Below are 16,373 nucleotides of genomic sequence, written 5' to 3'. Positions count from 1 at the left end.
GAAATCATTGCCAAGTCCAATGCCAGGAAGCTTTCCCCCTTTGTTTTCCTCTAAAAGTTTTATGTTTTACATTTAGGTCTGTGATCTGTTTTGAGTAAATTTTTGTGTATGTGGTTGGTGTAAGATGAGGTCCACATTCATTCTTTGCATGTGGATATTCAATTTTGCCGTCACTGTTGGTTGAAAAGATTGTCTTTCCTCATTGAATGGTTTTGGCAACCTTGTTGAAAGTAATTGACGGTGTATGTGAGGGCTTATTTCTGGGCTCTGTATTCTGTTTCATTTGTCTATATGTTTGTCTTTATGCCCCCCCTTTTTTATTACAGTAGCTTCATAGCACTGTAATCAAATGAAGAAACTATACCATTTTTGTAGATGCCCTTTATTGGCTTGAGGCAGTTCCCTTGTATTCCTAGTTTGCTAAGAAGTTTTTTGTTTTTTTGTTTTTTTAAATAGTGTCAGATTTTTTCAGATGCACTTTCTACATCTACTTAGATATTTAGATTTTTTCCATATGGCAAATTATACTGATTGATTTTTGAAATTTGAGCCAGCCTTGCAGTCCTGGGATAAGCCTCATATGGTGATGATGTATTACCATTTTTATATATTGCTGAGTTCAACTTGATAACATTTTGTTGTGGATATTTATGATTATGTTCATAAGAGTCAAAGCCTATATCCTTGCCATCAGTGTCTTACTGCCTCCAAAAGATTTTTCTATCTTAATTTATTATTTTATCTTTAAAAAGGATTTTTTTTTTGTCTTTTTAGGGTCTCACCCGTGGCATATGGAGGTTCCCAGGTGAGGAGTCGAATTGGAGCTGTAGCTGCTGGCCTCCACCACAGCCACAGCAACTTGGGCTCCAAGCCGCATCTGCAACTTATATACCACAGCTCACAACAGTGCCTGATCATTAACCCACTGAGCAAGGCTAGGGATCAAACCTGCATCCTGAAGGATGCTGATCAGATCCGTTTCCACTGAGCCATGACACAAACTCCCTCAAAAAGACTTTTTTTAGGAGTTCCTGCTTTGGTGCAACATGATTGGCAGTGTCTTGGGAGCTCTGGGACGGATGCAGGTTCAGTCCCTGGCCCTGCACAGTGGGTTGAGGATCCAGTGTTGCAGCAGCTTTGGCTTAGGTCATGACTGTGTTTCAGATTTGATCCCTTGCCCAGGAACTCCATGTGCTGCAGGGCAGTCAAAAATGGGGAAAAAAAAAAAAAAAAAAAAAGATTAATTTATTTATTTGTGAAAACAGGTACAAAGTTTATTGTTAGAAACATAGTACAACATGTGGGAGAGCACATGGAGAATTAGCCTATTTATCTAAGGTAGAAACAAAGCAGTAATACACACCCAAAGGCAATGTGCAGTGTGGGTGTCCCCCTGAATGAAGAGCACAAGATTTTTTTTATCTTTATTGTATTTTTTTGCTTTTTAGGGCCACACCCATGGCATATGGAAGATCTCAGGGTAGGGATCAAATTGCAGCTAGAGCTGCTACACCATAGCCACAGCAATGCGGGATCTGAGCCACATCTGTGATCTACACCACAGCTCAGGGCAAGGCCAGATCCTTAAACCACAGAGCAGGGCCAGGGATCAAACCGTTGTCCTCATAGATGCTAGTCAGATTCGTTTTCCCTAGCCACGACAGGAACTCCCTCATTAATTCACTTTTATTTGTATGAATTTGTGTTAGCTTTTTGTGTAGTCTCAAAACCAACTAACTGCTTTTCTGGATAGTTTTAGGTACTCTTCTGCTTCAGATTTGAAGTCTTCAGGGAGTTCTTTTGTGGCAAAGTCATTGCAGCAGCTAGGGTGGCACAGGTTTGATCCCTGGCTAGAGAACTTCCATATGCCCCAGATGTGGCCAAAAAAGAAAACAAACAAACAAATAAATAAAATTGAGGCCTCCATCTACTGGTCTTTTCTGGAAGCACAGTGGTAAGAACCTGTGATAATGTATTGGTATTTATTTCCACTTAGTCCACTAGGTGGCAACAGGCCCTAATCCAAGAGCCAATAGCCAGGAATCAGATGTAAAATGAAAGACAACAATGCTTGTAAAACTCACAATTAAATGGAGCAGAAAAATAAAGATTTTCTGAAAAGTAATACTGCTAGCCCTCAAAATATGAGAAAAGGAATGAGCCTTTAACTCATTCTAAGAGCATATGTGGGAGTTCCCGTCATGGCTCAGCCGAAACAAATTTGACTGCATCCATGAGGATGTAGGTTCCATCCCTGGCCCTGCTCAGTGGGATTGGATTAGGAGGATGTAGTATGTATATACATAATGGAATACTACTCAGACATAAAAAAGAACAAAATAATGCCATTTGCAGCAATGTGGATGGAACTAGAGACATAGTGAGGTAAGTCAGAAAGAAGGACAAATACCATATGGTATCACTTATATCTGGAATCTAATATATGGCACAAAAGAACCATTCCACAGAAAAGAAAATGATGGACTTGGAGAATAGACTTGTGGTTGCCAAGGGGGAGAGGGAGGGAGTGGGATGGATTGGGAGCTTGGGGTTAATAGATACAAACTTTGGAATGGATTAGTAATGAGATCCTGCTGTGTAGCACTAGGAACTATGTCTAATCACTTATGATGGAGCATGATAATGTGAGAAAAAAGAATGCATACATGTATGTGTAACTGGGTCACCATGCTGTATAGTAGAAAATTGACAGGAGTTCCTGTCGTGGCGCAACAGTTAACGAATCTGACTAGGAACCATGAGGTTGCGGGTTCGATCCCTGGCCTTGCTCAGTGGGTTAAGGATCCAGCATTGCCATGAGCTGTGGTGTAGGTCACAGATGTGGCTTGGATCCCAAGTTGCTGTGGCTCTGGAGCAGGCCATCAGCTACAGCTCCAATTAGACCCCTAGCCTGGGAACCTCCATATGCCATGGGAGCGGTCCTAGAAAAGGCAAAAAGAAAAACTGACAGAACACTGTAAACCAGTTATAATGGAAAAAATAAAAATCATTTTATGTATATATAAAAGATCCAGCCTTGCCGTGAGCTGTGGTGTAGGTTGCAGACACGACTCAGATTCTGCATTGCTGTGGCTGTGGTGTAGACTGACGGCTACCGCTCCAATTAGCTTGGAAACCTCCATATGCCACAGGTGCAACCCTAAAAGGACAAATATGTATATATATATAGAAACTCTGATTAACATATATGGGAATCCATTCTGCTGTCTTTCTTCCATTGCCTATCAGATTTCAAAATCTTGGCTTATTCTATGGCCATCCAGTTGCTTGCCTTTGAATGTTGCGGGAGGAGGGTTAAGGTGTTAGAGCTGACCCTGAATGAGAAGAGACATGAGTTTGGGGAGGAGGGGCAAGAAGGGTGTGCTTTTAATATTCAAGAGCTTAGAATCTACTTCCAGGGAGATTGTAGGAAGTGGCATTAATAGTTGTGCCTTGTTGTGCCTTGGGTCTGAGACTTTCCTTGAGGGCCAAGAAAGGAATGTTTGCGAATGTTATAGTTTCAGATGTGGGTTTTTCTTATAGGAATGGAAATTGAGAGAATAGAAATTTTCCTGGTTGAGAAACTGTTTTAAGATGGTAAGAAAGAAGGAAGAAGTTTGTTTAAGGAGATGTAAGATTCTTAGAAGCCAGGGGTAGAATTATCAGGCTGTGAAAATTAAAAGATAATGGATAAGGTGAGTTTCTGATGCTCCCTGGAATAGTTAAGAAGAGAAGAGATTTGGAAGTACAACTAGACTGGAAGCAGTGTGACCTGGCAGCCTATAATCAGTAGGATCCTTGATTATAACAATGATGCCAGCTTGTTTGACCTCAGTGACTTACCTGGGGTTATGAACACAGCTGACTTAGGCTGGATTCCATTACCTACTTAACCTTCCTTCTTCTGCTTTCCAGTTGAAAATAATTCATTGGCAGTGGACTATTATGTACAAATACATTTGGAGAGAGGGCGATAAATGTGCATTAGCAATTGAGGTATGGCTCATACTTGAAACATGACATATACATGTCAAAGTGTAATTATAGTATTAAAAAATTTTAAATTAAGGATACTCTTAATGCATTGCCTATCATTATATACAGCATGTATCTAATTTGGAAATGATGCTGCTGAGTGAGTCACAATTGAAGATGAAAAGCAAGAATAGCAGTAATTGAACACTACCACTAATTCCCTCAACAGTGATAATGGAATTCTAAGAGCTGCAAAATTTCCAAGTGATTTTATGTGTGTGTTTGCAGTAGTATCTTTGCAACATTGCCACCCATTTTGTGGCAGCCAGCTTATTGGTAGAATGCTACAAAGTCTCTTATTACTTTTAATTTATAGACACATTTATAAATTTTATTGACAATTCATTAACAAGTTACTTATAGCCTTTATTTTATTTCATTGATAGTCCATTAACAAGTTACTTACAGCCTTTATTCATAAGTAGAAAGGAATTGAACATCAGTCACTCATAAGATGAATGAAAGTTAGATTAATTCATTATGAGTATCCTTTAAATTTATACCTTGAGAATCCTGGGGCTGAAACATTGGGAAGGAAGAAGAGAAAGTAAAAAAACAGCTACAGCCTAGCCAGAAGAAGTCTCAGTGCCATGGGCCTTTGGAGCTAGGTATGAATAGAAAAGGCATATGTCTTCTGTGACTTAAAGTCTCATCATTGTGCGAGTGCATGTGTGTGGTCACAGTGTATGTGCAAATGTTTATGATTTTATGATAATGGCTCTAAACTATTGATGGAATTATTACTCATTATGTGATCAGTCCTATGGACAGAATTTTTGTCATGTGAGTCTGACAAATGATTCTTCTAGGAATTTTTTCCTTATGTTGGATGGAGTAGACGTGTGTAGTTGAAAAGAAAGTAAAATCCTGGAGTTCCCGTTGTGGCTCAGTGGTTAACGAATCCAACTAGGAATCATGAGGTTGCGGGTTCGATCCCTGCCCTTGCTCAGTGGGTTAAGGATCCAGCATTGCCGTGAGCTGTGGTGTAGGTTGCAGACGCGGCTCGGATCCCGTGTTGCTGTGGCTCTGGTGTAGGCCAGTGGCTATAGCTCCGATTCGACCCCTAGCCTGGGAACCTCCATATGGCACGGGAGGGGCCCAAGAAATGGCAAAAAGACAAAAAAATAAAATCCTGTGTGTAATGATTTTGTGCTGGGACTTTTGTTGATTTTTTTTTTTTTTTTTTTTTTTTGGTAACTGCATTATTAGCATCTTAGTTGTCCAGGAATCTTTTCAGTATAACTAAAATTCACTAAAAGCCAAACCTTAACATCATTTTCATCAAAATAATCTTAATTGTGGAGTTCCTTTCATGGCTCAGTGGTTAATGAGCCCAACTAGTATCCATGAGGACACGGGTTTGATCCCTGGCGTTGCTCAGTGGGTTAAGGATCTGGCATTGCCATGTAGGCCCACAGCTGTAGCTCCAATATGACCCCTAGGCTGGGAACCTCCATATGCTGCAGGTGAGGCCCTAAAAAGACAAAAATAATAATAATAGTGAGATTTAGTCTCTGTCCCTTTCTCTTTCTCTCTGCTGTCTCTGTGAGAAGTTTTGTTAGATTAAAAACTTGAAATGCCTTAATCACCCTTTCCTAACAGTCATAGTAATTTTGACCCTTAATTATCTTTTACCAAAAATATACCCATTCTTTTACATTTTAAGTCTGACCAGTTAGTTTCAACCTCTGACCTTTGTTTTCTCTTTTGAAGTAACTCGGGCAAAAATATCACTAAGTGAAACAAATGTCATAAGCAGCATTGGTAGATAAATGGGAATGATCCTACAAATGCTGGTGAAAGATAACAGGGTAATTTGAAAAGCTTCAATCATACAGTGGGGCTAGAAACAAATTTGGAAGAAATAGATGTTGATTGGGAGTTGGTATGGCTGCTCACATTAGTGATGTAGTGCTGTTATGTGAAAAGAAGGTTACCCAGCAAGAATTACTCTTGATTAGCTTTCTTAATATACTTGGTGCCATTTAGATCCTAAATATTAGTGATGTGATTTTTTTTTTTTTTAAACCTTCTGTTGAGAATATGCAAATCTAATGATGGTAATAGAGAAAAAAAGCTACTTCTGGTGGGGCTTGCTGTGTGTCAGATGCTGGGCATTTTATTTTCACATGATATAATCCTCATCACCATCTTATGAAATAGATGGTAGTTCGCAGATGATAAGCTAAGGCTGACAGGTTAAAACTACCCTGCCTCTCACTGCCCTTTTCATCATAGCCAAAGATAACTTCAGAGCTTAAACAACATGATCTTGGAGTTCCTGTCGTGGCTCAGTGGTTGATGAATCCGACTAGGAACCGTGAGGTTGCAGGTTCGATCCCTGGCCTTGCTCAGTGGGTTAGGGATCCAGCGTTGCTGTGAGCTGTGGTGTAGGTCGCAGATGCGGCTCGGATCCTGTGTTGCTATGGCTGTGGCGTAGGCCAGCAGCTACACCTCCAATTTGACCCCTAGCCTGGAAACATCCACATGCCGCGGGAGCGGCCCAAGAAATGGCAAAAAAAGACAAAAACAAAAAAAACAAAAAAACAATATGATCTTGTCTTAGGAGTTTATAAAGAAACTTGGCGTAATCAGAGAAAACCTGAGTTGAACACAAGGAGCTATATTATGGTAAAGTAACACACTGAAGTGTATGAACAGTGCTGGTGCCTGGCAAATATAGACTGGTAGCAAGGGAGGAAAACCAGAGGCGTTGACTGGAATAGCTAAATTTCAAGGAGTAAACTCTCCTTAAACTGGTTTAAAGGCTATTCATCTACTCTTGCCCTAGCCATGATTAGCTGTGGGGCTATCTCAGATTATATATACACATAGAAGGTACTAGTGACTCCAATGGTTAGGGCTTTTAGAAGTGGGAACTGAAGATAAATCTTTGATATTGAGACTTCTGTCATCTTTGAGATTTGAAAATTATTCCAGTATTTCAGAAAGACTCTATTTCTCTGCCTTCCTCAGGAAGTTTTTCCTCCTAAGTGTATTTTGGGATTGAGTTATATTTGAGCAATTTGTTATGGCACTGGGTCTAATTCCAGGAAAATAGATTTGATTTCAGACTAGCTCTTCAGCTTCACCAAGATTAGGGTTTTATTACCTAGGAGATTTGTAAAAATATACCAAGGGGGAGATTGATTTCTAGCATGAGTGACTGAGAAAATCAACAGGTTCTGTCCCTAAAAAGCAACTGTAAAGCTGAACAAAACTGTCAACAATAACCATAGGCTTATAACAGATTGAGAAGCAATCAGCCCATTTACCATAGCTCATATTTATTGAATACTCTGCAGAATATACATTCTTTTCAAGGACACATGGAACAGTCTCTAAGAGTATTCTGGGGCATAAAATAAGTCTCAGGGTTTTTTTTTTAAAGATCAAAATTATGCAAGGCATGATTTGAGTACAATGGAGTTAATGATCTGTAACAGAGGAGTTCCCATTGTGGCTCAGCAGGTTAAGAACCTGATTAGTATTCATGAAGATGTGAGCTTGATCCCTGTCCTCACTCAGTGGGTTAAGAATCCAGCATTGCCGAAAGCTGCGGCATAGGTCACAGGTGTGGCTCATATCTGGCAATGCTGTGGCGTAAGCTGGCAGCTGCATCTCCAAGTTGCCCCCTAGTGCCTAGGAACTTCCACATGCTGCAGGTGTGGCCATTAAAAAAAAAAAGATCCATAACAGAAAAATCTAGGATAGCTCCAAATATTTGAAATTAAACAGCATACCTATTATATAATAATGTATATGTATTGTATAATATGTTATATAATAATATTATATATTATTCTAAGCATCCCTTATTGTAAAGCAGTGTCATGGATAACTTTATCACAACAAATTAGACCACTTAGATAAAGTAGGAAAATTGCTAGACAAAAATTCCTAGGACACAAATGGTCAAAACTGACTTGAGCAGGGGAGTTCCCATTGTGGCACAGCAGAAACGAATCTGACTAGCGACCATGAGGTTACGGGTTCGATCCCTGGCCTTGCTCAGTGGGTTAAGGATCCGGCATTGCCGTGAGCTGTGGTATAGTTTGCAGACACGACTTGGATCCTGCGTGGCTGTGGCTGTGGCTGTGGCATAGGCCGGCAGCTACAACTCCGATTTAACCCCTAGCCTGGGAACCTCCATATGCTTCAGGTGTGGCCCTAAAAAGACAAACAAAACAAAACAAAAAACCAAAAAAAGCCCCAAAAACTGACTCGAGGAAATAGAATATATAAATAGACCTATAACAGTGAAAGAAAATGAATTAATAGTTTAAAATCTTCCTAAAAAGAGAATCCCAGGCCCAGTGGCTTCATTGGTAAATGCTATAAAGACTTAAAGAAGCAATAAATACTAATCCTTCACAAACGCTTTCAGAAAGTAGAGGAGAGAACACTTCCCAACTCATTCTATGAGGACAGCATTATCCAGTGATACCATAAGAAGACTGCTGATCAGTGTGACTTATGAACACAGACGCAAAAATCTTTAATACTGACAAACCAAATATAGCAGCATGTGAAAATGGATTATATACCGTAACCAATTAGGATTTATTCCAGGCATGCGAGGTTGGATTAATATGTAAAAATTAGTCTAACATACCCAGGGTCATCAGGTGCTCTCTTAAAAGCCTGGATGGTTAAGTATTTTAGGCTTTTTCTGACCATATAGTTTCTGTTGAAATTATTCAACTCTGCTGTTGTACTGCAAAACCAGCCATAGATAATGTGTAAATAAATGGGCATGGCTATGTTTCAGTAAAACTTAAAAATAGCTGGATCCACAGGTCATAGTTTGCTAACCTCTGTGATATGTCATATTAATAAAATAAAGGTTTAAAAACCCACATGATCATTTGAGTAGGTACACACAAAAAAATTTGACAAAATTCAATACCCATTTATGATAAAATCTCCCCAACAAACTAAGAAGAGAAGGCAACTTTCACAGCTTGACAAAGGACATCTATGAAGAGCTTAAAGCTAACATAATACTTAGTGGTAAATATGAATGTTTTCCCCTAAGACTGGGAATAAAGTAGGTAAGAATGTGCTTTACCACTTCTTTTCAACATTTACTGGAGGTTCTAGCTAGATTAATAAGGTGGGACTTAGGGACAAAAGCATCTAAATTAGAAAAGATTCAAACTGTTTTTATTCATTGATGATGTAATCCTTTATTTAATCCTAAATAATTCACCAAAAAAACCCCAAAACAAATAGAACTAATTGAGTTTAGCAAGGTCATAGGATATCAGATCAATATAAAAAAAATCAGCTGTATTTTTATAACTAGCAACAATCCAAAAATGAAAGTGTGGCGTTCCCGTCGTGGCTCAGTGGTTAATGAATCCGACTAGGATCTGTGAGGTTGTGGGTTTGATCCCTGGCCTCGCTTAGTGGGTTAAGGATCCGGCATTGCTGTGAGCTGTGGTGTAGGTCACATTCGAGGCTCAGATCCTGAGTTGGTGTGGCTGTGGTGTAGGCTGGCGACTACAGCTCCGATTAGACCCCTAGCCTGGGAACCTCCATATGCCGTGGGTGTGGCTCTAGAAAAGACAAAAAAAAAAAGGACATAAATGAAAGTGGGAAAATATTCATTCACAATTGCATCAAAAGAATAAAACGCTTAGGAATAAATATAACAAATGTAAGATTTGTACACTAAAAACTGAAGTATATCTGAGAGAAATTTGAAAAGACCTAAGTAAATAGAAAATGGCTCTGATAGACCGTCTGGGCTGGTGACACTTATATACTGAAAAATGCCTGCATTCAGGCCCAGGTTATAGATTAATAACCTCACCTAGACATTTTGCAATTATGTGCTTCTGGATAACAAGTAGGTGAGAGTTTGGAGTGTAAAGGAATCTTATCTACTGAGAGTGGGGATAACCCATGGAGTAGTATCATCAAAGACCAGATGCATTGGGCTCTACTGCTGTGTGCTGTTTGCAGCACACTTTTCACTGTGTTTTCTCAGGCCTCACAGCAGTCCAGTATCCTTAGTTTCCCTTTCACAGAGAAGTAAGGCTTAAAAGGTGACTAGTTCAAGAACATATAACCATGGAGTTGGAATTAAATTCAGATTTTCTAACTGTACCATCCCAAAGCATTTATTTCTTCTTTACTCTGTTGTTTTGCCTTATCTGTTTATAGTTGCCCCTCGATATCCACAGAGAATTGGTTCTAGAACCCTCCTTGGACACCAAAATCTGAGGATGTTCAAGGCCCTTTTATAAAATGGTGCAATATAGTTGGTCCTCCATACCTGCAGATAGGAAGGACCCACTGTATTGAAGAGACGAGAAAGGGGTATGGGGTTTTGATTGATTACATGCGTTTTCAGTAGTTTTAGTCCGAAGAGTAGGAAGGGAAGTTGGGCTATAGTTTTAAGTTCAAGGGTAATATAGCAAGTATAATCAAGATAGCTTGGTCCTGATATATGGTAAATATAAACATTATACCTGTGTTGGAACTATACTTCATGGCACAGATGGCTTGAAGGCATCCTATGCTTACTTCAAGGAGCTTCCTAAGTTATAAACGTAATTGTGCCAGAAATCATAAGGTAATTTGTTTGGCAGCCACTTATTCCATGCCAGGGCCCTTGCAAAATTTGGGGTCACGATGTCCAGTTGGATTCTGTTGAGACATAGCATGGAAGGATTACAGAGGTGGGCTGGAATTTGCTTTTCATTCTCTGAGCCTGATGTGTCTGCCCTTCGAAGTGACCACTTCAACTGTGGACCCAGCGCCCTTTACTTTCCACTTTCCCTGTGGCTGTGCTTTCTACAGGTCCCCTTTTTGGATAAAAAACAATCCATCTTTTCTTCTTTTTCCACAGTGGATTCTTCTATCTGCTTTTCAGCCAGACATAGGTAGATCTTACATCTAAAAGAAGTCTTTGCTTTTTAAAAAAAGACATTTAGAAATAATTTTTCATAATTGTTAAAATAGTTCATATTTATTGCTAAGCACATGGAAGACAAAGATGAATTATAAATAATAAACATGAAAATCACTTTAACTTTACAACTTAGAGATTTAAACTGTTAATGTTTTTGTTTCCAGTCTGAATTTACAATCTGCTTTTTACTTCCTGTCAGCCACTGCACACTTGCACATGTGCACACATGTACGCATACAAAGATGTTAGTATTTTGTGTGGTAGGCTCTATGTGAAATTTTACATATATTATTATTCCTCACGTAGCCCTCTGTTATCATATCCCCTATTTACAGATGACATATATTTAAAGGGGGGACGTAACTTGTTTAGGTTCAGATAGTTGATAAGTAATGGGGCTGAAATTTTCAACTTCATTTAGCCCAAAGTCCTCACCACTCCTTTCCAGAAATCTATTTTTATCCATGACTATCACTCCAATTTTGTTGTCGTTGCTTTTTTTGGCCACACCCATGGCATGTGGAGGTTCTCAGGCTAAGGGTCAAGTCGGAGCTACAGCTGCCAGCCTACACCACAGCCACAGCAACATGGGATCCGAACCGCGCCTGTGACCTACACCGCAGCTCACAGCAGTGCCAGATCCTTAACCCACTGAGTGAGGCCAGGGATCAAACCCACATCCTCATGGTTCCTAGTCAGATTCGTTTCCTCTGTGCCATGATGGAAACTCCCAAAATTGTTCTAACTATTTGTTATTTCTTTTTATCCCTGCCTTTTTCTCCAGCCTTGTCTTAGGACCTCTTCTATGTGCTTTAGACACATTGTCAGTTTTGTGAAAGCACTGTGCTCCTTTGCCTGAACACATGCCATTTGTCCCTGTGCTTGGATTCACCGCACCTGTTTCACCCAGGGAAATTACCCTTCAAGTCTTAACTTACATGTCAAGTGACTTCCTTGAGGTCACTTTCTGGACCTTTCTCAGCCCTAAGACTGGATTGGTCCCTTCTATTATTTGCTTTCATAGTACCTTGTTTTTCTTTTTTGCAGAACTTTTCACAGTTAGAATTATTTGTTCATTAGAACTTGGTCTGCCATTTTTACTATCTACTTTTGCTCCCTTCATATCTCCAGGCTTCTGTTGCAGCCCAGGTGCGTGGTAGGTGTCCCAGTAACTATTGTCTTTTTCTTTCTCTGTGTGGCTTGTTTACTCTCAGCCCCATGCTTATAAATTGCAAATTTGAATCCTCTGTACAAAAGATGAAGTTCTCTTTCTTCTAGTCTGAAGCTGTTTATTTCTCAGTGCACTCTAGGTTCCTAATCTAGTCAGGAGTTTGGCACCATTCTTAACTCCTCACTATCTTTTGTGTTTGAGCCAGTTCTTTGGAAGCCGGATCTAGTCCTTTGACCTGGAAAGATGGCTACAATGTTTTAAGTGAAAAAATTTTTATGGGACATAATGTATAATTTTTGTTATTTTTTCTAAGTATAAAATACATGTATTTTATTTATTTATTTATTTGGCCATGCCCATGGCATGTGTAAGTTCCCGGACCAGGGACTGAACCCAAACCGCTGCAGTGAAAATGCCAGATCCTTCATCTGCTGCACCACAAGAGAACTCCTAAATATGTGTATTTTAAATATCTCTGAAATAATCTGGGAGGATATACACTGAACAGAATGAGGGGGTCAACTTTAGTTTTCTCTCTTTTGTATGAACTTTTCAGTGAGTACATAGGACTAAAACAAAACAAAACAAAACCCTGCTTTGAAAAACAAAAAACAACCAAAACCAAAAGCTAAAATGCTTTTTTGAGATATCCTTTCATTCTCTCTATCCCTGCTGCCTCAGTTTTACCTTAGCTCTTTTGCGCAGCTTTTTTTTTTTTCTCTCTGTCAGATCTCTCTTCCCTTTCTCCTACTTCATCTGCTTAATGAACTTGCCAAAGTCTTGCTTTCATTATCTCCTTTCAGAACTCAGCATTTAAAATGGCCCCCTGTTGCGCTAATTGTAAATTTTTCTGCCTGGCTCACAAGGCTGTCTGTAATTTGTCTTTTTACTTTTTTACTGCTGCTCCTCATGACTCCTAACATAATCTCTGAACTATTCTGCTGTCGTCGCCTATATATACCACATATTTTCTCTGTTGCAGCTATTTATTTACAAGTCCCATCTGCAGGAAACACCCTTAAACTCACATAATTGTCTCCCTTTCTGTAGCACTTAGTTTCATCCAATAGAAACTATATAAGATTTTGATGGTTATGGTTGTAATTTTTTCATTGGTATATGTAAAGACTGTTGATTCTCTGGGTATAAGTGGGATACTTGTTTAGGTGTAGTTTTTCTTTTTTTTTGTTTTTTTTTTGGTCTTTTTTGCTATTTCTTGGGCTGCTCCAGCGGCATATGGAGGTTCCCAGGCTAGGGATCGAATCGAAGCTGTAGCCACCGGCCTACGCCAGAGCCACAGCAACTCGGGATCCGAGCCGCGTCTGCAGCCTACACCACAGCTCACGGCAACGCCAGATCGTTAACCCACTGAGCAAGGGCAGGGACCAAACCCGCAACCTCATGGTTCCTAGTCGGATTCGTTAACCACTGCACCACGACGGGAACTCCTAGGTGTAGTTTTTCAAAGAATGTGTGAGACATTCTTCTCTAATGTTTTCAGAAAACTTGGAAATAATTGGTGGTTGAAAATAAATGCCTTTAGAACACATGGCATCCTGGAAAACAGCAACATGTGAATTACCTTCTATGTATCTACCATTATGAAAGAAAGACAACTTTTTGATTTCTATAAAGGCTTCTTGGGTAGGACAATCACCTGAATTTAACCTTGTTCATTCATTAGGTTCTTTACCTAGGTTTTAGTTTTTGAGGGAACATAAACATATCTGTTTCTATAAAACATCAGATGCAATTTGATGTGTTTGGCTGGCACAACATGGTGTGAATTTTATGTACTCTGAAGAGAGATACTCCATAGTAACATAAGTATAACTATACCTTTCTGTGCTCGGAAGAGTAATGGCGGTATCAGATGGTGGCAGAAAAGTTTGGGCAGTAATTGAAAAGTGAGTGAGTGACATGAAGTGTGGTCGGAAGCTGGTGCTAAGTCCCTGGGCTTGGCTTTGCTTCAAACTGGCCTTTGGTGGCCCAAAATCTCCTGGCGGGCTTTTAGAATACAGATTATATGGCCCTTCTTCTGTTTTGGGGTAGAACTCAGGAATCTGCTTTTTTTTTTTTTTTTTTTTTTTTTTTTTGCTTTTTAGGGCTACACTTGTGGCATACAGAAATTCCTAGGCTAGGGGTCAAATTGGAGCTACAGCTGCCAGCCTACACCATAGCCATAGCAACATGAGATAGGAGCTGCGTCTGTGACCTACACCACAGCTTACAACAATGCCAGATTCCCAAACTACTGAACAAGGGATCAAACCCTCATCCTCATGGATACTAGTTGGATTTGTTTCCACTGAGCCACAATGGAAACTCCCTGGAATCTGCATTTTTTTAAAAGCAACTCTAGATGATTCTCATGTACAACCAGGTTTAGGAAACAATGGCCTAACCCCCTTATTTTTCCTGAATTCTTACATTTTTTGCATTTTTCTTTTGGCTTTGAAATCTCTTATTAGTTCTTGTCTCACTATAGCTGCACTTCTCCTTCCTTCCTATCTTTGAGAAGAAAATTTCAGAAGGCTAAGTTGATAAGCTTCTTTTTCTACTGCCTTGTTTAGTTTGACTTTTGCTGTGAGAATCTCTTTCTATCTTGAACTTTAGCTATTCATGACCAAGATCCTTGCTTTCTGGTCATTATTATGAAAGAATTTGTGGCTCATCTCATCTTATTTTGTAGGATTCAAAAGGTGATACTACATTTTATTTTTCATTTTTATTTTTTATTATTATTATTATTTTGGACATTTCTTGGGCCACTCCCGCGGCATATGGAGGGTCCCAGGCTAGGGGTCTAATCGGAGCTGTAGCTGCCAGCCTATGCCAGAGCCACAGCAACGCAGGATCTGAGCCGCGTCTGCAACCTTCACCACAGCTCACGGCAACGCCGGATCGTTAACCCAATGAGCAAGGGCAGGGATCGAACCCAAAACCTCATGGTTCCTAGTCGGATTCGTTAACCACTGCACCACGACAGGAACGCCTCCATTTTAATTTTTGTTAAGAGAAGTGATGTGAATCTTTCATCTCACTTGTTTTTTTCTCTTACTTGAATGACATGGTTTGCAAAAGTCAGAATGAATGGACCTTATAGTTTTGGTCAAAAGAGAATATTTACATTTGAATAATAATTTAATCAGGGCATTCATAGTAACACATATGATGTAGTTATTTAAAAGAATGAGTGCAATATAATAAGATTGTTGTGGAGGGCTATCTGTAATGTATAGCTGAGTGAAAAAGCAGATTATATGAGAGTAAGTATAAAATAAGCTAGTTTTTGTTTAAGCCAGCCTCCCAAAAAACCAGAGTCGTGGTTTTTGTATGTATCTGTTTGTAGGTACATGGATAAAGGTCTTCAAGGAAATTAAATATTTAGTTTACTTATGATATTTATTATTTCAGTGATAGATAATATAATAGTAAATTTACTTATTATACTTATTATTTAAACAAGTTACTAAACTTACTATATTTAAAGGTAATTTCCATTGAGAAAATGGATTACAGATGATGAGGGAAGGAATTTTCAGTTTTTATTTAATGTATTTCTGCATTTGAACTTAAACTAAGGAGCATGTGATTCTTTTTAATTGAAAAAATTATGATAGCATTGGTTTTTTTCTTTTTTAGTATGATATGATGTTTATTCTTTCTATAAAATATTCTCTTATCTCCAGAATATCTTTTTAAAAAAAGGAAAAAAGAAAAGTACTAGGAATTTAGAGGGCTTACTCCATGTTAGCCTTTAGCCAGTATATTGGTGACAGCAGCAGCTCCCACTCAGCACAGTAGCTGATGCACTCGGGTGATTCTCTGCACACACTTTTGCTTCCTCTGTGTTGTTTGGTCCGCAGTTTGCATTCATTGATCAGTGAGTTGATTCAGACTCAAACCCACCGACAGCAATGAATGTTGAGTGCAGCCATCAGTATTTTCAGTTGGTAGAGATGCTTGGCCCATCCCAACTTGAGGCTTCTCTTTTCCATGCTGGATTTTTGAGGCCTGTGTCTGCATCTCTCTTAAGAATCAGCCATTGAGGATCCATATAATTATAGATAACATTGACAATAAAGGTGGGAGGTTTTTTTTTTTTTAACTCAATTTATTATATTTATAGTTGTACAACCATCATCACAACCTAATTTTACATTTCCATCCCAAACCCCCAGCCCATCCCTCCCCCCGCAACCTGTCTCCTTTGGTAACCATAAGTTTTTTTCAAAGTCTGTG

At 39.2% G+C, this 16,373-nt stretch overlaps 1 protein-coding gene and 1 non-coding gene across 3 annotated transcripts in view; one reads left to right on the top strand and one right to left on the bottom strand.

The window, feature by feature from the left end:
* NR6A1 (nuclear receptor subfamily 6 group A member 1) overlaps positions 1 to 16,373 on the top strand; it is a 250,345-nt gene that overhangs the window by 55,762 nt on the left and 178,210 nt on the right.
* On the bottom strand, positions 15,984 to 16,069 carry MIR181B-2 (microRNA 181b-2). Its single transcript, NR_031534.1, has one exon. It is a non-coding gene; the product is annotated as a microRNA 181b-2 (primary transcript).

Source organism: Sus scrofa, chromosome 1, assembly GCF_000003025.6.
Source record: "Sus scrofa isolate TJ Tabasco breed Duroc chromosome 1, Sscrofa11.1, whole genome shotgun sequence".
NCBI classification, from domain to species: Eukaryota; Metazoa; Chordata; class Mammalia; order Artiodactyla; family Suidae; genus Sus; species Sus scrofa.
Note: the sequence above shows the minus strand (reverse complement) of the source record. Positions and strands in the feature narration are given on the sequence as shown.